The sequence below is a fragment of the Staurois parvus genome, unplaced genomic scaffold (genome assembly GCF_062004578.1).
Source record: "Staurois parvus isolate SC_StPar_1 unplaced genomic scaffold, SC_StPar_1.0 ptg000147l, whole genome shotgun sequence".
NCBI classification, from domain to species: Eukaryota; Metazoa; Chordata; class Amphibia; order Anura; family Ranidae; genus Staurois; species Staurois parvus.
In genome coordinates this window covers 13143719-13168438 of record NW_028317943.1, presented here as the reverse complement: position 1 = coordinate 13168438, position 24720 = coordinate 13143719, and the positions used below count along the sequence as shown (strand labels likewise).

Here is a 24720-nt window from a genome sequence, read left to right as displayed (position 1 = left end):
ACTGAACCTTGGGGTACACCACTGACAACCCTAGACCATTCAGAGTATGAATCATTAACCACTACTCTCTGAATACGATCTTTTATCCAGTTTTCTATCCATTTACATAAAGATTTTTCCAAGCCTGTTTATCTTACACATTAGCCGTGTGTGGGGAACTGTGTCAAACGCTTTTGCAAAATCCAAGTAAACAACATCCACCGCCACCCCTGTGTCCAAGGTTTTGCTCACCTCCTCATAAAAAGAAATCAAATTTGACAACTTCTGTCTTTCATGAATCCATGCTGTCTGTTGCTTAAAATATTTTTTTCCAGGAATACCTCATCTATTGTATGTGGTCTTTTATTAAATTCTCCAGTATCTTCCCAACTATAGAAGTAAAACTACCAGGTCTATAATTACTTGGTAAAGATTTTGACCCCTTTTTAAATATTGGCACCATATTGACCTTACTCCAATCCAGTGGTACTATGCCAGTCATTAAAGAGTCCCTAAAAATGAGAAACAATGGCTTTGAAATGACAGACCTCAATTCTTTAAGGACCCGTGGGCGTATGCCATCCGGTCCAGGTGCTTTATTCACCTTTATTCTGTCTAAATATTTTTGAATCATATCAATTGTGAGCCAATGTGGATCATCTGGAGCTGTGTCAATACCATGGCCATTGTGGACAAGAGCTCCCCCATACTCCTTTGTATACACAGAGCTGAAGAAGGTATTTAATAAATTTGCCTTTTCTTTGTCCCCAGTCACCCACTCTTGATTATTTTGTAAAGGGCCTACATGCACAGACCTGACCTTTTTACTATTAATATATTTGAAGAATTTTTGGGGGTTGGTCCTGCTATCTTTTAATGGGCTATTTATTTGTATCTTCTCATATTTGTCTGGAGCTCTACTTTAACTGTTGGTAAAGAATGTTTCCAGTAGGCTTGTAACTTTTTATTTCCTCTATGTGCGTGTTTGTGCTGGAGGTATGCATACCTAATTAAACCCATATATAAAATTGTTATTAAGTGTTGTTGCATGGCAAGACCACTTACTGTTATCTCACATATATATTCTTATTCTTATAGCCAAATTTACCACCCTAACTCCTCCCACAGTTTTTACACTACATAGACAGTAATATGCGAAACGTGCGGCTTGTTCCCGATTGGTGTGCTATTACTTTGTGGAACGTTTTGCCAAATGGTTCACAAAATATCGGCATTTTTGTGGTGAAATTGGTCTCATAGGAATGAATGGCGGAATGTTCAAAACTAGAGTGGGAGCTGACAAAAGCTAGAGTGTGAGCTGAAAAATCAGGACATGATTTCTAAACTGCCATCACTCCCTCATTTTCAAGCCCACCTACACAAATCTTATATCAAAACGTTCAGCTATCCCTGCTGCCACTAAAAATGTTCACGGCTAAGCCATAGTCCTGATAGTTTTCACAATATGACCATTTGTTTGCAACTCACACCGCCCATTGACATTCATTGAAACTCCACTCTAGCCACCTCAAATTTGAAGGGCAATTTCTAAACTGTGACTGTGCCTTCATTTTTAATATTTAAGAGACATACTATGCATCAAAATGTAGGTCTGGGTCTTGTGATTCTCACAATATAAAGCTCTTTGGTGTAGGATTTATAATTTTTACACTACAACCATTTGAATATGGCAACCGCCAGTGAAGTGAGCAAGCTGGAGCAGGTTGTTTTTAACCGCTCTTCTCTGCCCTTGCTGTAGATTGAGTTGCCATAGGAACCCAGGTGTGTGAGCAGGCAGCAGAGTGACAAGCCACTCCACCCAGTTACTCCGCCCACTCCAGTTGTAGACTACTGGTGGAGGAAAGAACACTTCACACAATTTCCCCAGAAATTGTAGCTTTTCTAGTTTGCTTTATTATAACCGCATAAAAAAAAAAACATTCTGACCAGTTCAGCAGTAGTGTTGGGCTTGAAGTTCAACTTGAACATTGGTTGTTCGTGTGTTCGCCGAACATACAAACAGTAAGGGCATTCAGAGGGCTATTTGCCTGCAGAGCACCCCACAACGCACTACACTCTCACAGTGAATTGTGAGAGCCATGATTGGCTAAAGCAATGCACCTTACCACAGTTCAGGTGCAATGCTTTGGCCAATCACAGCACAATGCACTGTGAGAGCCATGATTGGCTAAAGTCACGGTGACTTTGGCCAATCCTGGCTCACAGTTAAGTCCACACCCCATACTTAAATTTTTTTATTAAAGGACTTGTCAAAAACTGTTGTTTAGTTTTTTTGTTCAGTTGAAGGAATGTTTCATAAGAATGGTATCTTTATTTTTTTACTGAATTTAACCCTTTAGTGAATGGGAAGTGGTACAAGTACCCCTTACTCATTAACAAGTGGGTGGCAGCAACAGGGTGCACCTTATTTAAAGGGGTACCCTGATACTAATGACCCCCCTGCCCTTAGACCCTCATAACCACCACGCCCGGGTTGTGGGGAAGAGGCCCCTGTGACCTGGTAAGCTGCAGGAAGGGGGGTGCTCGATAGTTTCCCCCCTCTCCTACCCTGTACTCGGATCAAGGGCCTGGTATGGCTTTTAGGGGAAACCCCACACACTTTTTAAATTTTTTTTTACTGTGGGGTCCCTCCTAACCTTCCTACCAGATCTAAAGGGTGGGGGGGGGGGCAGGCTGTTTTTTTTAATAAAATATCATTTTTTAAAAAAAAATGTCAGTCCTGTTGCAGCAGGTTCTATACATTGTACATATGTGCAATTTTGCAAGTAGTTTAAGGGGACCCCCAGGCATGATGTTTAAAGGAATTTTTCTTTTGTTTTGTTACTTTAAGCAATGAAAAATGACTGCCCCTTTAAAAACTGTACTTTTTCTAAAACATATTCACTGATTCGTGTCCCTCAGGGCAGTACTGAGTTCTCATACCCCTTTTATGGCCAATAACTTGCATATAAGCCTTCAAAATGGGCACTTTTGAATTTATAAGTTTGAGTCCCATAGACTTGCATTAAGTTCAAACTTCATGGTCGAACATTCATTAAGTCCGAACGTTCGACCGTGAACCAAACACGGGGGTGTTTGGCCCATCACTATTCAGCAGTATTCATTCATAAATTGTATGGATTTACCCTCATGATTTAATGTATAATCACTTTCTGTGTGCAGTTGTAGTTAATGGGTTTTGGTCATACATAACACAGTTGCTTTAGGGGTTCAGCAATACGTTGTAGAACAAAAAATTAATTTCTTGAAATACCCCTGGCTTTAATTTCAGTGATATATTACATGGAGGATACCATTGTTCTACAATGCTACACTGATACTTATCAGGACTTTGGGTTAAATATGAAAAGACATATTCACTCATGGAGATTTAAAGTATAACTAAAGGCAGTACATTTGTTTAGTTTTTGACAGAGTGGAGAAAGATTAGAACACCTGTCAATTTTTATTGATGTCTGTGTCCCCATTAAGGAGATTCACTCTCTGTTTGTGTCAATATCATTGAAAGTGAAAGTAAAAGATAATCCATAATTTTGTGTTCTCCTCAAAAAAGTAATAGAGGGGAAATCTTCCAATGGACACTAGTTCTGGTGACCTGGGGATCCCAAAGGAATTCCCTTAATTTGCAGGTACTTCCTCTCATTTCCTGTTTGACTATGGGACAGAAAGTAAAGGGAAATCTCCACAATGGGACACAGATGGCAAAAAAAAATCTTGCAGGGGTTACCCTCCCTTGCTCTATCCAAAATGTAAAAAAAAGTTTTACCTATAGTTCTACTTTAATTTTATTATAATATGAATTGTGGTTTCCACTCATACTTTTACTTCTAATCTAATTTCTAAAACAACATACTGTTTGTGTATAATATGCAGATTGGGTAAAATGCAAAATCTGGACTTCTCGCAGAATGCATTACAGTGTTATAACAGTACTGATAACATATGTTATCATTTTGTAGCATGCATTTTTGTGATATTTATCTGATTCAACCAGGGAAAATGTCTCTGTTGAGCAAAAATACTGATGTAGAGATTTATTGGGATTGGGTTTCCTAAATGACAGAAGATTTATTAGTCCAGTGAAGCTGTGTTCACTTCAAATACCAGATGATGTGCAGAGGAATAAAAAAAATAGAAAATTCCCTTGAACATGATTGGATGATTTAAATGAGCAGCGCTTCAAGTGAACACTCTTCTCTGTTAGTATATCAACCCAATTGTGTGCCTTCATTTGAAACACAAATGACAGTATTGTTGAATAATGCTGTTTTAAAATGCATGAGAAAACAACATGGAGAGAGAATGGTGTTCTGTGAATCAGCTTTAGAGTCATTTATTTATGCTTATTGCTGTTACATTTTTCAGGAATCTTCTAACTGCATTCCATGTACTTTAAAACAAAATATGTTCAAAGCCTTGCATTTTCTCTTGAAAAGCAGCCACAGCCTGAGTGGAAAAGGGACCCTTGCTTTAATGTGCTCTTCAATCACCTGGGACCATGAGCTTTGCTGGTTGCATAGTTACAGGTCTGACTGTAGGAGGCTGAGCAGACCTCTGCAGAGAGACTACTGCTTCCCTACAGAGAGAAAGGCTCCTTCTCTGCAGATGCTGAAAGATGTTTTTGCTTAGGCTGTAGCTGCTTTAGAAAGAAAGCGTACTGTAAGACATTGCACATCTTTATTTTGATGCAATGTATTTAATTGGTTTCTCACGGCCCTATAGCAGAAATACTGCTACAGGGTGACAGGGGTGCGCAAAATCGCATATATATACGTGATTTTGCATGTACGGGTAGGGGGCGTGCACGTGGACTACCCGCACCACCATTGGCGGCCTCGGCTATCAATCACCTGGTCCCAGCCAGTGATTCCCCACTGGCGCCAGCGATAACCGTGTATTACCGACAAGGGAGAGACCTGTAAACATTACAGACCTCTCCCCTGTCAACTCTTGCACATTTCTTTGTATGGCTCTGAAATAAATATCTGAAAAGTGTGGTGTGCATTTGTATTCAGCCCTCTGAGTCAATACTTTGTAGAACCACCTTTCGCTGCAAGTTGCACATTGTTCACAGTATATTGCAATGCATATTCAAGGTGTCAAGTAGTCTGCAACAAAATAATCTCCTTCTCTGGCAAATCCTAGTCTACTCTGCAAAATGCCAAATACTTGCCTGCAGCATACTTTCATGGACATTTTGTTCCAATATGGGACAGTTAGAAACATTTGGAGGGGAGTTACAGACTCAGGTTTGGTCACTGATCTGTATTACACAGTAGAAATGGAAGAGACATGCCTGTGCTCAAATCCAAATAACATACATATACAGTGCCTTCAAAAAGTATTCATACCCCTTGAGATCTTCCACATTTTAAACGTATCCACAACTTTATCCCTGACCTGTCTGGTGTGTTCATGATGCTGTTTGTTCACTAATGTTCTCTAACAAACCTCTGAGGGCTTCACAGAACAGCTGTATTGATACTGAGATTAAATTACACACAGGTGGACTCTATTTACCAATTAGGTGACTTCTGAAGGCAATTGGTTCCACTAGATTTTAGTTAGGGGTATCAGAGTAAAGGAGGCTGAATACAAATGCATGCCACACTTTTCAGATATTTATTTGTAAAAAATGTTGAACATCATTTATCATTTTCCTTCCACTTCACAATTATGTACCACTTTGTGTTGGTCTATCACATAAAATCCCAATTAAATACATTTACAATGTACAAATACATTTATACATTGGTTGTAACATGACAAACTGGAAAATTTCAACCCATTAGGTGTTAAAGGTGGTATGACCAAATGTTAACACTGAAATTAACTCTTTGCATACTGCTATACGCCCTTACACATTTCTAGCAAACCTTTGCATAATAACAGGGATTTTTGGTTCACATATATTTCAATACATGGTCAAGCTGGCCAAATGTGTCAAAGTAATTTCACTCTGGAACCAAACCTATCTTTAGCAAATGGAACATGTATGGAGTAGGCCTTGTAATATGCAGGCAGATTTATTATACAGTGAGATCAGCTTAGCGACATTTACAGGAATATTCATGAAGCAGAACAACCAGTCTGTATCCATCTTTCATTTTCAAGGCTTAATTTAACAAGTTGAAGATAGATGCTGATTGGTTGTCATGCACAGCTACTCAAAATTCTGTCTGCTCCAGTTTTAATAAATCTTTTACCTGTGGACCACATGATATATACACCTTCATGTGCTCTAGAATGCAGAAGATACTACATATACTGTATGTTCCCAATGTAAAAAAACAGAATTTTCCAATGTAACAAAAAATAATTCATCTATATATGTTAGTATGATAGTGTCAGTGTTAGATTGAAATGCAACCCACTATATGAATCACCATATAAATGTTAATGTACCCTTAAAAGGTTCAATTCTCTCTGTGCCTAGACAGGTATATGAATGATCTCTTGCTAACCAAAATACTCTAGGATTTTTGACAGTGATGGAAGGATCAAAATTCACAGATTTAATCCTGTAAACGTTTTGTAAAGTGTTGGTGCTGTTGTGCCAAAAATGTCAAGGCGCTCTACTATTCTACTACTGCCACATACACACTGACAGCATATCTTAAAGTGTATGTTAATCCTAACAATTAAATTATCTTGTTTGCTTTTGGCCTGTTAAATTGTGTTTGGGCTGGTAAAAATGCACTTGAAAGCATTTTGTTTTATCTGCAGAGAAAAACAATTGTCTTGTTAGAAATCCAGAGTTATCACACAAAGTTATCCTGTGTCCTCTACTCTGTTCCCTTTGCTATCTCAATGATACAATGTATCCCTCTCAATTGTATATTAGGTATGGATGAAGATGAGTCACTAGATACAGGTCCCCGATATATAAGGAGAAAAGACCCAATAAAGCCAGATGGCTTGTGTTTGGCAGCTCTCCACAAATCAGGCTTGTGTCAAGACACAGAGGTCACCCAATTTGAAAAGTCCATATGTATTTCATCCAAAGAGAGAGCCAGACAAAAGTTCTATACTTTGAAAATGAAGAAAGTTGGTGGATTTCATTAGGTTATCAAAAGAAAATTAGGCAAGACTGACACCACTCAGTCCACAAATCTGCAGTGTGTTTTAGCCCACAATAGAAAATTAGGAGCTGGGGGTATTTCTGTCACATCAACTGGTATTTGTTTATGCTTGCAGTGTCTTTAGAGGAATAAAACACAAGAAAATAAGCACACATTGCAGAGATATACTGAATACATTTATTGTTAATTTCTCCCTAACATATGCTTTAATTGCACATAGGTTCTGTTTTGTTTGGCCAGCTTTATATGTATAAACTAAATGCAAAAACATCTTTACTCATGTTTCAAATTCAGTATTACACTTGCATTATTTTTATCCTTGCCAATTTGGAGTCAACTCAAGAATGGTTGAATGGCCCCACACTGTGCACTAGTTATACCTATTACAGAATGCTAATATGAATATTGATAGTATATGTCACTGTTTCTTACAATGTACTTAGTTGCAACTGTCATGCAGATGCCAGTCTTGTTCTGTGATCTGCTCTGCAACTTCAGCAGAAGTACCATGCAAAGAGGGAAAAATGTATTTTTAATAAACTTTTTTCCTAATTCATGTCTGATTGACTACATTTCATTCAAACTTAGTTTAAATTAAATTTTCCTTTTCTCTAACCTCACCTTTTTAAAAAAAAAAAAAAAGAAATAATAAATTGTAAAAATGCAGAATCAAATATAAACTTTGTGTTTACAGTAACATGAGTTCTTTTTTCTTTAATCTTTAAGATGGATAGAAAATAAAATAAATCTTGAAAAACAAAACAAAGGATATGTTTTATATTGATATAATAAAAAAGCAAAGTAGTTGGCAAAAAAATAGGGATTTAGCAGATTGTGAACGTTGCTGTGTTCCATAAAAGATAAACAGTGGTGAGAGTAATAGTGGTTAAACAGAAGAAACTGTATGTCTTGTTGCTCTGCTTAGGCTTTATGTGCATTATCTGATAAATATGTTTGCAAAAAAACCTTTAGCCAAGCTTTAAATCTTATGTATAACATCCCCTCTCTTTTTTATTTAGTATTTTGTGCCTCTTGCCAATTTGGAGTCAGTCAAGATGAATTTTGCCTGAAGATCTATTAAAGAAGATAAGGAAAAACATACAAAAAGGTAAAACTACAGTAACATCATGCTTCATTGAAATTATTTTGTTTCTATGAACATTAAACTTACAAAAATCATATTTCGTGTTTTATTGGCTTCTTTTAATAACTTCTAACAAAAAAATTACCAATGGCCATCAGCAGAATCGTATTTATTGCTAAGCCAATATTTTATAATAAGCAACATTTTGTATCTAACTAACAAGAGCTAATCAGAATCAAGGAACAGCCTCTGAGAGGATATCTTTCTGTCATTGCTTTTTGTTGGGAATGGTTCAACTTGTAATCATGTTGTTACTAGAGAACTATGGCAGTTGTACTATTTCCATTTCAAAGTATGGAATTGTATCACTTTTAGGCAATAGCAGGCTTTAAATAAAGAAAAAACATTGGATTCTATTCATTGTCAATTGTTGATTCTGCGTTAGCACTAGATTGATATTGTAAGGGGTTTTCGCAAGGGCGTCATTCATTTAGTCACCTTTGCACTGGGAAAAAAGTATTCAGTTTACATCATTTTGCACATCCGTCTTCAATTCAGTTCAATTCAGTTTACATCAGTCTCCATCTTTTTTTTTTAGTCCTTTTTTTGTTTGTGACAAAAGTTTAACAAAACATTTTTCTTGCTTAAAAATGGATATACATTGAACAGATGTAAATGGATGGCATCCATTTACATTGATTCAGATCTGCCTAAATGGAAAAATATGCAGCCTTGTTCCATTTAAAAAAAAACAGACCTGACTGGAAATGGATGTAGGCGGATGTAAACGGATGATCATTGGTTTACATCTGCCTGCCCATAGACATACATTGTGGTTCAGTCTGGAAAACAGAAGGATGGATCTAGACTAAACACCCATGTGAATAGGTCCTAAGGCTTATTTTGTATAGTTCTCATCAACACCAGGATTTTTTTTTTATTGAATATTATTAATATTATATTAATATTGTATATACAAGCTTATGACATCAGCAAAATAACTGGAATCCTTATAACTTGAGGGTTGGCTCACCTTCTTCTACCATGATATCAGCACAAATGCCTCTCAGGAACATGCAGGAGTTTTGAGTGACGCCTGAGCTGATTGTAGCCGTATTAGTGCATTTGCAACAGAAACAATTGAGTACTGTCCGTGATACTTTTTTTATTTGCACTAACATACAATTTTGAGGACAAGCTTTTGGGGAGTGTCCCCTTCTTCAAGGTCCAAGCAGTACTATACAAATCACAAAGTTTTAGCAGAATGTTAGAAGAGATGAAAAAAAAAGAAAAAAAGAGTCTAGAGATCTGACACAGCAAAAGCAAAGGGGGGGGGGGGGGAGGGAGGGGGAAGACAACACTCACATCACAGAGGGAGTCAAGCTTGAGCTGATAGTCATAAAACTGTTGGATAATGATTGAGGAATCAGATGTCCAAATTCAGGCCGTTATCTATTGTGTCAAATAGAGTTATCATTCTTAGTTGAAAAGTTTTTCTTTCCTGAATGGATTTGAAATTTCCTTTAAGAACTAAAATATTGAGGTCTCCCATTGTGTGGTCTGGTTGTGCGAAGTGGTGTCCCACAGGTGTGCAGAAGTCATCTTCTTTATGTTCCTTGATGGTATGTCTGTGCAAATTCATCCTTGTTTGCAACTTCTGTCCTGTTTCGCCAACATAAGATCCTTTGCTGCATTTTCTGCACTGGATAAGGTACACAACATTACTAGAGGTGCAGCTGTATGATCCGGAAATATTGAAGATCCCTTTTCAGTGTCTGACACTTTTTGATGGATTGATTTGGTGGCACAGTTTGCAGTGTTTTTTATCGCAGGGTTTGCTTCCATTATTTGTGACCTCATAATCAGAAGGAAGTTTCCTACTGATTAGTTTATTTCTGAGGTTGGGGGGTTGTCTGAAGGCCAGTATTGGTGGTTGCTGTAATATTTCTTTCAGAGTTCCATCCTCTGTTATGATGGGTTGTAAATCTTTGATTATTTTTCTTATCCCTTCTAGTGCTGGGTTGTATGTGGTTACTAGAGGTACACGGTTGTTTGTTTTTTTTTCTTTGTACTGAAGTAGATTTTCTCTTCGGGTTCTCAAGGCTGTGTTTATGCTGGTGTTGATAGTTTTGTCCTTGTAACCTTTCTTATGGAAGGCGTCTGCTAGTGTCCCGAGATGTTTATCTCTGTCTCTTGGGTCAGAACATATTTGGTGGTATCTAATAGCCTGACTGTGTATGATGGCACGTTTCGTGTGTTGGGGGTGGAAGCTGAAACTGTGGAGGTAGTTGCATCTGTCAGTGGGTTTCCTGTATATTGAGGTGTGAAGCATATCATCCCTGATGTATACTGTGGTGTCTAGGAACACACCTCAATATACAGGAAACCCACTGACAGATGCAACTACCTCCACAGTTCTAGCTTCCACCCCCAACACACAAAACGTGCCATCATACACAGTCAGGCAATTAGATACCACCGACTATGTTCTGACCCAAGAGACAGAGATAAACATCTCGGGACACTTTTGAACTAAGAACGAAGAAATTCTATTTGACACAAGAGATAATGGCCTGAATTTGGACATGGGATTCTTCAATCATTATCCAACAGTTTTATGACTATCAGCTCAAGCTTGACTCCCTCTGTGATGTGAGTGTTGTCTTCCCCCCCCCCCCCCCCCCTTTGCTTTTGCTGTGTCTTATCTCTAGCCTCTTTTTTTTTTTCATCTCTTCTAACATTCTGCTAAAACTTTGTGATTTGTATAGTACTGCTTGGACCTTGAAGAGGGGGACACTCCTCGAAAGCTTGTCCTTAAAATTGTATGTTAGTGCAAATAAAAAAAGTATCACGGACAGTACTCAATTGTTTCTGAGTGAAGCCTGAAAAATTAGACATGGTTTGTGCCCAATGTACCTGCCCCACTATTCCCAAGTCTTTTGCAACCTCTTCAATGACTTTAAGTTGTCATCACTGTAAGTTATCATAATTTTTCAACAAAAAAAAATCTATTAAAATAAAAAGAACACAGACTCTGGCCAGCCCCAATTCTTACTAAAACACCATGTAGTGTTAACATTGAGGAGCTTAAGAGCCCTGCCATTCATGAATTGTTTCTGTTACAAAGCAAAAAGCTTTTGTTTGTTCTCTTTACATGTGAGAGCACTGATGTTTTAATTATGAACATTCTAAAATAAGCACAAATCTTATTTCACCTGCAATTCTGTGCAGATATCTTTAAATTATGCAGTGTTTGTGGACCTTTTAAACCAAGCTGGAAAATTCTGATTTTAAAGTAAAGGAAAAGACCCACATGCACTAGAATTAAAATTTTCTTCAGAATATTTAAGCATAGCGGGTATTTTTGAAAATATAGACAAAAGTGATTATATTGTGATTAGTGAAAAATGTATACTTTACATCTCATATGTACGTATCATTTTTAATTTTTCTTTTCAAAAAACATCAGTACCCTCTAAACTAACAGAAGAAGTAAAAATTTTCTTTGTGAGCCTGCACACAGGAAAAAGGCTGCAGAATCCAGGGCATGCAGATATTTTGGCATCACAGCTAAATATGCTCTGCTTTAATGCCATTGACATCACCACAACAGAATCATCCTGGCATGGCAGATGGAAGGGTAATGAAAAGCAGCTTTACCTGTGTTCAACATGCTTTGGACACTGTGTAGTCAACAAAATAACTAACAGGAGTAGCAGAAATGAATGCAAGGTCTAATTAATAGAAAAAATAAAGCTATCTAATTTTAATGCATTTGCTATCATATAATGTTCTCTGCTTTTCTATTCTAAAATGGCTAGGTCAAATTAAACTTGGTTTACGTGTTTAAATACATATCTGTCATGTTTGCTTGTATTCCAGTAGTGAAATATATGTCTTTATTTGTCAATATTCACATATTCTGCCTACTGTTGATGCATCAGATGCAGTTGAAATGTTAAATGTGACAATAGCGTATCTGAATTTACCAAAAGTTAACACTATGGTTGTAGGATGTGCTCTTTTCCTCTTGAAGCTGAGAAGGTGACTATGTTAAGAGGGTGTGAAACCTCTGGAGATCATTACATTGTTAGGGTATTGCATGTCTAAAGTAAACCTGTTTTCTGCTTGAATGCTTCTGGTAGTATTCTGAAAATTAAATGTTGCACTACAAAGTTCAAATGTTACTACATTATAGCACATTATACAGTTTATAAGGTTAATGTAATATATATGTATATGTATATTTGTTTTTGTGCTTTCTTTTACAAAGTAACATTAATATTTATGTTTAGCTGAAAGTAATAATGATATTGAACTTTGCATTTTGACTTCCTTCCTATAGCTAGGGCACAGCAGATAGTTGTACGATCAAGAACTGGTCAATTGTGCATAAACAATATGACTGGTTTCACTATGTCAGCAAAATAAAAATGAGTTTTATAAGATTTTTTTTTTAAATAAGAGTCTTGTCATGATAGCCAATATTTTAAAAAATTTCAGATTTTGTTTGTAAAAATCTCAGAAATGTTATGACCTCCCTTTCATGGGAGTTAACCACTTCCCGACCACCCTATAGCAAAATTACTGCTACAGGGTGGCAGGGATGCGCAAAATCATGTATACATACATAATTTTGTATCTCTAGATAGGGGGCGCATGCGCGCTCCCTACCCATGCCACTATTGGCTCCTCGGCATGTCAATCACCGGGTCCCGGCCACCGATTCTCGCCTGGGACTAAGTGATCAATGTAAACAATACAGATCTCTCCCCTGTCAGCATGAATAGGCTGCTTTGTATTGCTCTGCACAGCAGAGCAATACAAAGCAGTTTGTTTCCCTAGTAAAACACACACAGCACACTCAGTAAAACATACATAGCACACAGTTAACCCTTTGATCGCCCCATATGTTAGCCCCTTCCTACCCAGTGTCATTAGTACAGTGCCAGTGCTTTTTGTTAGAAATGATCACTGTATTAGTGTCACTGGGGTTGTCAGTGGCAGTCCGTCAGTTCCCCCCCAGTGCCAGAATGCCCACAGTCTCGCAATGTTGTCACCACTAGTACAAAAAAAATTAAACCAATTAATTTACATGTATTGGGACTTTTTCTTAGCAAAGACATGTCGTAGAATACATTTTGGCCTAAATTTATGATAAAATTAGATTTTTTAAATTTTTTTTATTGAACATGTTTACTGGCAAAAGTAAAAAAAATATTTTTTTTTCAAAATTATCAGTCTTTTTTTGTTTATAGTGCGAAAAATAAAAACTGCACAGGTGATCAAATGCCACCAAAGAAAGTTCTATTTGCGGGAAAAAAGGACATAAATTTCATTTATGGACCACATTGCATGACTGCACAATTGTCAGTTAAAGTAACACAGCGCTGTATCACAAAAAATGGCCTGGTCAGGAAGAGGGGTAAATCCTCTGGAGGGCAAGTTTAATTTGGGTTTAAAAAGTTGTATTTGTACTTGCTGTGCTGTTTACTGTGTCCACAACCCAGTTGAGCACCGAAGCTGTGTAGACTAACCCAATGACCTGAATCTCACCCTAATGCTAACATTCTGGATATAATGATAAGGGAACTTGTCTGTTGCATGTATGGCATAGATATATCTGCAACTGCAGCAATAATATGTAGGGAAGAGAGTTATAATGTGCTGCTGGCAAATGCCATAAGCTAAACAATTGCAGCAGCATGAACTGATTGCTTACAGTGACCTCCACTTGGATTTATATGGTGAATATGACATATTCCTATATAAACTAAAAACTACCCACAGTTAATTGCTATTTATAGTTAAAGCTAATTATTATTTATATAAGCCTAAATTTTACACTAACAGTTTACACAATTGTTTTCCTCATGTGCATGCTATGTAATATCAAAAGGAAATACAGAAAGCATAAGGAAGGAAGATAACAAGGTACTGCCAGGCAATTATAGCACAAAAATACTTAGTGCTATTTATCTAGTAAACCTGCATATATTCCTGAATGTTTCACTTCAAAATACTACATAAATAAGGTAGAATCTAATGATTAGATAAACTAAACCAGCATAAAATCTTTACAAAGTCTTGGGTAAGTGTAGCTGTCGAATGCTGACTTTTACGTTCAAATGAGGTGCCATTTAAATGCATGCTTTCAAAGTAAATGGCTGCATTTGACATGCTTCGCCTGCAATGCAAGTGCTTCTTGAATAAGAAATGCATTCAGAGAGAATAAATGCAATGCATAAAGGTCATATGCAGCCTCAGAGCTGTAATCCACACCACTCCTGTACACAACACAACTACTGTACATTGAAATAAATTGGAATTTGCTGACTTCATCTTCAAACATGAATTAGCAACGTCTTTGTACACAAGCACCAAAACTGCCAGACTTCCCAATTGCAATATTTAAATAAATGTGAGGACATTGTCTGCATATATTGTTCGACTTCCCAACAAAAATATGACTAAAAATGGATAATCTTACCACTTTACTACCTTTATAAATTGGCTCCAATGTTTATATGTCCTAACTCAGGGTTTTACAATCTATTTACAGTATGTGATAGAAATAAAAGTAATTTATTATATTATAGTTATGTTTGTAACATTTTTTTATGCAATTTGTAGTGAAAAATCCATAGTCAGCAATCCAATGAATGACCAAAGTTAGATATCTTTAGACTTATTATTTTGCTAACATGTGATTGGGTCAATAGATCGCCTGTAAGTATATTTGTATTTCTCTAACTATGTTTATCTTAGCTCTGTTATATGAGCCCCATTGATTGAATTGACATTCACTATGGATTCCTGGTATGATATTCCCTGTTGGGCTTTATTACCTCCTAAAAAATAGTCTACCAGGCTTTGCACAGAGAAAACGGTCCCATTATTTTCTATACTTCAGATCTTGCCCCCCAAAACTTTTTAAATTGGATTTCAAAGCTTGCTCTAGCAGTGCAATGACAATAAAAATCATATTACATTTTTAAACTGGATGAGGCAGTATAAGTTCAGACAAGGTCAGTGATGTAATTGTAAGTCAGCACACCAATAATGCTGTGCAAAATGTCATTCATTATAAATTATGAAATTCCTTCCTTAAAATTCTTAGCATATAAAATCTTACAGGCTGGTTGTACCTAAGTTGATCAATCGATCAACTTGGGTACATTCAACCTGTCCATGTATGGTTCAAATCTTGGCTGGTTCCTGCTGAACCGCCCAAGATTTGAATCACCTATGGCCATCTTAAGGCAGAATGTGGTCCAAAGGACTATTTAATATATGCATATTCAAGAAGATTGACAAATAATCGATTCCCCATCCACGCTAACCAGCATGAATGGAGGAATCTCACCTGCCAGCTACTGTATTTAGACAATCGCAGAGCCCAGTAGGAGTCAGCAGAAATTCAAGCCAAGTTCAGGCAGCTTTAAATATTATTATGCCTACAGGTTTGCTGAAAAAAATTACTTACATAAAGTTGTCCCTCATAATGCTAGCTATGACCGTATGATTTCTTGTGTTCTTGTTCTGGGCACTCCATAGAAAGGGATCTCATTTTATTTTCATCACGCTTAGGAAGTATGTCATGTTAGTGAGTTTTGATGTCTCCCTCGTGTGTGCTTCCTTTGCTGCTGCCCCTAGATATGATGCTCATATATTAACAAGAAGGGTTTTTTATTGTTTTGTTTTCCTTTCTCCATGTCACCTAAAAAATATTTGTGGTGCTTTCTGTGAAATAAGATGTGTAATGCTTTTTGCATTTTAAATTTATGGGTTTGAATTTAACTGTAAAGTTTATACTCTATCTGGAACCCATAAATTATCATTGCTATGACTTAAACTGCACCTTGCAGACAATAAAGTAAATCTGTCATGAGCCTGTGCAAGTAAATTGAGCATATAATTAAAAGATGCAAAACAGACTTTATCTTCAATGAAAACTGCATGACAGAACAATCAGTTAAAACAAAAACCCATTCCACTTCGAACTCCATAGCCTTCCTATAGGTCAATGCAGGGAGGTCACATTAAGTGACCAGTAGGCAGGCTTGAGAGCTACGAATGGGATCAAAAAGTGATTATTCAAGATATACATATAATTCCATCAATTTTTTTTTATATAAAATATTCATAATTTAATTTATTGTGATTACCTGTGGCCAGGCTATGGGCATTAAATATTTGCATATTCTTAAAAAGCAGTAAATTAGTTTTAACACAAGCCCCCATTAGCTTTTGTAGCTACAAGCAAGGTGAATCAATCCTTTAAATAAATGGCAAGAATTCTGTAGTTAAGTTCTAGTTGGTTTCTTAGTAGCTTTAAATTGTCCTCCTCCCTTTCCCAGCAGTGAATTGGCAGCCTTTACATTATACGGTTGGAAGGCTTCCAAATCACTGCTAAAACTGAGGAGAAACTGCAAAGAACCAACATGTATTCCAGCAATGTGGTAAAATTACCCACAACCAATAATAATTACCCACAGCAACTAGAAATTAATTAAAATTAGGTTCAACACCCTTAGGTAGAAATTCTGTAAGTGCTAACACAGGTCAATTGATCCTGAAGATCTCTTGCCACTTCTTCTTGTTTTGGTTACTTTTAGATATTTAGCATAACCCTACAGCAACTTGTGCATGCCTAACTGAAGCAGCTGTTTTCTGAGTACTGTGAGTTATTTATTCTGCCCAGCTATATATAACGTACTGAATTCTGATTGCATGGCACAAATTACTGCCTTCCTTTGCTGTTTTCACAGGCATACTGAAAGTAATATTAAAACATACACTTTCTTTTAAGCCCTATAAACGCTTTGACAAGAATAAGAAGTTTTAAGAAATTCAGTTTTCTGATATTTAACCTCTGAATATCCTTTTTTTTAATATCATTTTAAAATGTTACGAATACAAGAAAAGGGCAGCAAGTCTTTAAATCACACTTATCATTAGCAAGAACAAATCCGATTCTCTGAAGTTATGTGTCGAGGTACATTAGTGAGTGTCTATGTAGCCAGCCGTCTAAAAATGCTTTATACAGTACTTCTTTAAGAGGTCAAAAATTAAAACATATGAGCAGTGAATCTCATTTGGCCCTTGAGGTTTAAATGAAAATGAGGCAGTCAAGCAGACGCCTGTACTTATCAATTATATATTGAACCAGTCAGTCTGCCTAGGAATATGAAGTTTAATGTAGTTTCTTTTTAACTACCATTACTGTTTGTACTTGCTAGCCCTGAAATAGCTTAAATAATGGCTTCTGATTAATTTATTATTTTTAATTCAAGCTAAATAAGAAACCCAGTTTAACTTTCTTTGGAGGGAGAATTCTGTACAGACAGTTCTGTCAGATTAGAATGGATTTTGAGACATTATAGTTCTGTTGCAGTGACTTTCTTGATTAAGTTCTGTACAACTAATATATGCTGGATAGGAAATGCCATTCCAACAGGCCCGAATGTTTCAGAAAACATGCAGTCTGCTGTACAAAAACACATAAAACTAAAGATACTTTTGTGCAGTCATCCTCCTCTGTATGCTGTTGGTAGCATCAAAAAAATCCCTGTAAAAATATAGTCTTTTTAATGGATTTCATAGGCAAAGGCACATTGTATGGCACAAGGGTAGATGAAGGTCATGCTGTATGTATGATGTGGCACCCTATGTTGCTTCTAGTTTAATTTTATTTGCATAGCAAATATTAACCCCCTATAGGAATAATTTTTACTTGTCTTGGTTGCAACTTTTTTGCTCTGTAATGTTACATTTGTATATCCTATATATCCTTTTTTGCCATCTCTTTAAGAGCCTTCCTTTTGTTTTTGGTTAGTATAGGAGGTCTAAAAAACCCAGTTGGTGGCCCAGTCAGCAGAGGCGCCTAATGGGACCACTGATTGCCTTTTCAGACCTCTTTTACTTACCTGTTCCAAACACCTGCCTGAGAACCTCACATAGAGCCCAGGGCTGGGAGCCCTGTGGCATCAAGAGTGACCATTTTCATCCTGCATTGAGACAGGGTTTCTCCACCTACACACTCAGAAGGTTGTATGTCTTTGGCCTATAGGGTGACCCCCAACCTCACCAGATGTAAGTTATTCTCAGTTTTTCTAGATTGATGAACCTTTTGAGATAATTACCATCTCTGAACTAACTACACTATAAGGGCTCTCCCATCTCCCTCTTTTATTTTTCTGTGGACACCCTGAGTTGCCACAGGAACCACTGTACAATCTTTTGGACCACCACATCATGAATTGCTTCCCCCCCGACTCATCCTTAAAGATTATGGTGTATTACTATCCTTCATTCTTACCATAACTTTAATTAACCATTTTCAAATGTAATTCATTCCTGTTACCTAGGTGATTTTTTGCAGCTACTCTAACTGAAAAATATGATATTATTATTATATTAATATTATATTTTTGCTTATACAGAGGTAATCTGCAGTGTTTTTTATATACAATTTTTACTTAAACATATTAACTGTACTCAACAATGTGACCTCTATGCATTTTTTATGTTTTGTTATCTTTTTTTTTTTATTTGGTGAAGTGTAGTAAGGTTCCAATGCTGCCTACTTTTGGAAGTGAAGCCTAGATGAAAAGATTCTTCACAGTCTAAAATGTTGCACTACTGATGGTGATTTTTATGTGATGGAGTAGCAAAATAGGTAATAGGCTGAATGGTCAGACAGGAAGGAACTGTAACTTTCAGTACACTAGACAAGTGCAAAGTTAGAAGCAATAATGTAAAACATGTTCAGAATGGCAAAAAACATGCATACACTGCAGATAATGAAAACCACTTTAAGTCTAGGTTCACACCTATGCAGGTTGCATTGGTTGCATTTCTGCATTGCATTTTGCCTTGTGTTTTTGCCGCATTTTTTATGTGTTTTGCTTTTTTTTTTTTTTTCTTGTTGCTAGGCAGATTTTAAATGCAAAACATATCAAAAACACATAAAAAACGGCAAAAACGCATCAAAGACACAATACATTCTTTTCTGCAGTGTTCCTGTTGAAGTCCATAGAACCAAAAATGCAACGTTTTGCTTTCAAAAAAGTCCCTGACCCTTTCCAAAAAACGCACCGGGGGAAAACGCAGAGATGTGAACCTGTCCCATAGGAAATCATATTAAATGGAATGTGCTGCGTTTCTGCAAAATGCTGCAGAAAACACGTAGGTGTGAACCTAGGGTAAGGGTGGCAAAAGAACATGGACTCAGCATTGTCTCTGTGGCTCAGTCAGGGTAACATGTGCCTGCATAACATTGTTTCTATTAGACTCACTAAGTACAAAGAGCTAAGCTAAAAACCACTACTTCAGTTAAACAATTCAGATCGACAGCTGTAGGGATCCATACCCTAAAGACAAAGTGCTACCCTACTTGAACTGAAGTAATTAGGTAACAATTTCGAAGGTGCTCCCCATCGTAGCTAGGTCTTCTAAAGAAGCTATTAGGATCTTCACCAGCTGCCCAAACATCAGATGTGACTGTGGAGGGTCTACTGTCTTGCTGAAAAATCACATATCCAACTACCTCTGCCTCATCACCTGAGGGGGGGGGGGGGGCAAGCTGGAGAAATTATTCTCCTTTGGCATCTCCAGGGATCTGGGGAGTTGTAGGGAAAATGAGTTATAGGGGCATATACCTGCATCTGAACATAATGAGTAAATGGGCACTCTGCTGTGGGGCCATCCATCTTGTTGCTTAAGTACCCATTGCGAGTAAGGTCCTAATATCATATGGTATGTTACTTGGATGTACTCTTAAACTCCTATGGCCATTCTGTCTCCTTACCTGTTGAAAATATATTTTTAGTAGCAAGACCTTTGAACTCATATCTTTCAACACGGTAAGGGTTAGTATTTGTCATCGTGGATCTCGGTGCATCCGATGTGAATATTCAAGCAAGGAGAAGAGTTTCATATAGCACATACGAGGCTGCACTCTTTTCTCCTCCAGGCTAAAAACAATTTTAGCTAGAAGGACAACAAAGGGCAGCCTTGTGTGTGCTATGTAAATCTGGGGAGGGGGGGGGGGGTGACAGATCCTGGAGGAACTTGCACATGTGACTGAATGGCAGGACTATAAGACCTTGAAGAGTAAACAAACTGTGAAGTGAAGGGGTCAACTTTACATCAGTTCGGATTGGTACAGGGGTAAGTGTTACAGGAAAGATTAGTGTATCAGTTAAAGTGAATCTGAATTTAAAAAGTGACTTTCTGTGGAGTGTCCTTTTACACACTATGCTCAAATGCTGGTGCAATCACCTATAACTCTTTTCACCATAACTCCCTGGATTCATGAATACACCCAGCGAAGATACATGTCTTTGCTTTCCTCCCTTAGCAGCTCAGAGAGGCCACAGCTGATGAGGTAGAGGTAGCTAGGCAAATGATCTGCAGCCAAGTGGGATGCCCTGAACTGTAACAAATGGCGTGGGCCTAATAGTGGAGCCTACTAGTACACAGCTTCTCCAGCCCAGCTATCGTGTAGAGCACCCCCCAAATTGTTGCCGCAATGCTCAAGTTCCAGTGGAATGCTCCCCCCTTTCCCTTTGTCCTTGGACCTGGGATCCTTTGTGCTGTGTTACCAGAACTACCATGGACTTCACTGAGATGAATGCTATTTATGAGGGTAAGTAGCTGGCTATGTCCTGTTACTGAAGTAATGATTCTCAGCTTGACTCTGTTGCTATAGAGGCTTATAGAGACTATAATGTGCAGCTTGATTAAGTCACAGAGATATTGATCTGAAGATTCCATGTTTGTACAGCTTTTATGAACTGTTTTGTATTGTTCTGCACTTTGCAGGTGCTATTTGCCATTATGACCCTGTTTTGCATTATTGATTCTAGCTTTGCACCTGTTTAGTAAACAGTAAGTTACAGTTACAGTTGCCTGGTAATTTGGCCTTTTACCCATCCTGTTACACAGCTATAAATATTATTTGTGCCTAAACAGTACCCTGAAATACTTATCTTTTTGTCATGCTTACCCCAATATAGCTGGCTTCTGTGTTCTTCTCCTATAGCAGCCCCTTTCCCATAAGGCAAGCAGGCCTACCAGTACCCAGTTTCCTCCAGGACTTGTGCACAATGTTATAGTGCCTGGCTACTTCTGGGGAAGAATGAACACAGCAAACAGGTACTTGCAGTTGGCAGCCAGGCAGAGTGGTTCAATGACAGTCCAGGTACAAGGCAGGCAAGGTTAAGAATAATCGGGGTCCAATCCAGATGCAAAAGGCAGGCAGAGTTCAGAGAATACTTTATATCTGATCCAAGGTCATAAACAGGGAAATCCAAACAGCAGAGCAGGACAGACAGAGAGCTTGAGCACGTATTACACACGCTATCACAAGCATTAGACTGCATGCCTGGCTGGCTTTAATCATGTTTGGTCTCCACCCAGAGACTGGCCACATCAATCACCTTTCAAGTGGACAAACAGTGAGCTTGTATCACAGTCAAAACCAGGATTCTGGAATGATACCAACAGCTGTGTTGGAGCAGGAGCGCTAGACGCTCTTTACACTTTTGTCTTCAAATTCTTTCTATATCTCACCTGCTGCATATTCATCATCATCCTATCAGTCATGAGAGGGACAGTCTTGATATAAGGAGACAAAGCCCTGCCTTTATCAAGATGGTCACCTCCATACAGAGAAAAATGCAGAACAAGACATAAGCTTTTAGTAACAGATAAAATATTTGCTGCAGGAAGACCACAAGTTATTTTTTTTTTTGGGGGGGGGGGTTATCTGCCACAGCAGTTTCTCTTTAAAATTACATTGAGGGTTAGTGAGAGGAATGCCTTGGGGCAGGAAATACCATTTAGTGCTAGCAGCTCTGTACCAAGCACCAGCAGCACCGATCTCCCAGAACTGAAAGCTAGAATGTCATCTTTGCATCATCTAACTTCCACAAATCATATTTGAATTTACAAAACAGGATTATTTGTTGCCACATTCAGATAGCAAACAAGGGAGTTATTTAACCAGAATGTAGTAAGCATATATATTTTCCTTTTTATATATACTAGAGAAGAACCATAAATGCATAGTTTGTAGTGGGTACAATATACATATGGTTTAAGCTGTGTATATCAGTACTAAAATATGTTCTCTACCAGTTTTTTTTATTCTAGCCAAGGATTAAAATAATTATAGTCCATTCTACAGGCATTTCCGAGTGTTCTTTCAGATGAAAAGATGCTCAGTGGGAGAAACAGCCTTTCACTACAAAAACCCTCTGAGCACAACAAACAAGCTCAAGGCACCAATTTTCTACCACCCCCAGGGTGCACATTTATGCTAATTACAATATTCAAATTAGATAGAGGCTTTAGCAAACCTCTCGCTATTCAGATTTCATTAATTATTGTATGATTAACCTGCAGAGGATAATGAAACGCACCATGTCATTCTGAAATAGCCACCACTTTCACCGACATAATATGTGTAGGTACAGCACAATTGCAGCTAGCACGATCATTACTAATGAACTAAAATCATTGTTATTTTTTTCCCATTTCACAAATTGTAACTTCAATAAGATATAGGTTCTGGATTGACAAAATTAGGTTGAAATAATTCAGCTCCATGGGCTTGCTAGATTTAAGTGTAACTTTACTTTTGTTTCCCAGTGTTTATCAACAAATACATTTTAACTGAGCACATGATAAAAAAAAACATAGACAGAGATTACCATCGTTAAAACAGCATAGCAAAACAATCAATAGGGATGATTTACTAAAGGCAAATAGGCTGTTCACTTTGCCAGGGATATTTCCCTTAGCTTAGTGAATGAGCACACTAAAATGCTGTTTCTTAATTTTCCTTGCATTTGATTGGGTATTCTTTGCAAAGTGAATTTTTTTCCATAGCAATTTTAAATAGTAACCACTTCCCACTTTGCATAGCCGAATCACGTAAGCCTGTTACAGGATTTTACCATGTAGCCAATAAAGTTCTAAACATTTCAATGTTACCAAGTTGCTGGCCTCATAGTGTTGGATGGATTGTTTGGAGGAGTGTGAGGACTTTTACGCCTAAATGATGGGCATCCTAACTGGCCGAAAGGGAGGCTCTAAAGTAAAATTTGTAGCTTGTGCGGCCAATATGTTACTTATGAGGTGAGAAATATAACTAGTCAGTAATACAGTTTATATTTGTTTATACACACACAAGTTTCAGTGTTGGGACCCTTACTTTTTAATACATTTATGAACAATATAGGGTCTGGGATTAAAAATACCATTTCAGTCTTTGCCGATGACACCAAGCTGTGTAGTGGAATAACGTCCTTACAGGATGTCTTCAACTTACAAGCCAACCTCAATGCTCTGTTTAATTGGGCAACTATGTGGCAAATGAGGTTTAATGTTGATAAATGTAAGGTTATGCACTTGGGGACTAAGAATATGCATGCATCATACATACTAGGGGGAGTACCACTGGGGGAATCAATGGTGGAGAAGGATCTGGGAGTTCTGGTAGATCACAAGCTTAATAAAGGCATGCAATGCCAAGCTGCAGTTTCTAAAGCGAGCAAAATCCTCTCTTGTATTAAAAGAGGTATAGACTCCAGAGAGAGAGACATCATTTTACCCCTGTACAAATCATTAGTAAGACCTCATCTGGAATATGCAGTTCAGTTTTGGGCACCAATTCACAAAAAGAACACTGGGGAACTGGAGAAAGTACAGAGAAGGGCAACCAAACTGATAAGAGGCATGGAGGAGCTCAGCTATGAGGAAAGATTAGAGGAACTGAATTTATTCTCTCTTGAGAAGAGGAGATTAACCGCCTTCTGTCCACCATATAGTACAATGATGGGCGCAAGGCGGTTCTCTTGTTCTGGGAGGATGTCACATGACATCCTCCCATTCTCACTGCGCATGCACGGCTCTGGGAGAGCGCAGCGTGGCGATCGGCAGTGCGCTGTGTCCCATCTTGCTTCCTCCCTTTTGACTGTCCCATGAATGTCATTTTGCGCCTCTTGTCTCCTTTCTATTCCTTATCTTTAAGGATATTCCAACTTGAAATACACTTTTATTTCTCATATCTGCATCTTAAACTAAATGGTTTGCCATCCTTGTTTATTAAAGCTAATTTCATAAATAAATAGCTCTGCTCTAAACATTCATAAACAAAATATAAAACATGACCATAACTGACATGCTAAACAATACAAAATAACATTAAGATTAAGTAGTTATATAAACAATGAATAAATCCAAGTAAAAAGTCTCAGATAAAAAAGTGCTCCTGCAAGTGTAAACAAAACAGGTGCACCACTTCTCAGTGCGTCCAGTGTTCCCATACAGACAGACACTCGCCAAAAGTTGTTGAACTACTATTGCTAGTCAGGTCAGTAGCGTTTGTGTTTGGGGATATACTGCTAAGTCTCCAATGGTTTGTTCCTATGGATCCTTCTCAGATGGTGTACCGTCATGCATGAAAATAAATAGGAGGATCTCATAACGTAAAACCATTCGATTTTAATAAAACTGACAGAAGTATTGAAAAAAATTCACACT

General features: G+C 37.6%; 1 protein-coding gene across 3 annotated transcripts in view; it reads left to right on the top strand.

The window, feature by feature from the left end:
• SYT1 (synaptotagmin 1) overlaps nucleotides 1-24720 on the top strand; it is a 627989-nt gene that overhangs the window by 92834 nt on the left and 510435 nt on the right. For all 3 annotated transcript variants that reach the window (XM_089674048.1, XM_089674049.1, XM_089674051.1), the window contains one exon: nucleotides 8102-8190. The gene's annotated coding sequence lies outside the window, so the exon portion shown is untranslated. The remainder of the gene's footprint in view (nucleotides 1-8101; nucleotides 8191-24720) is intronic.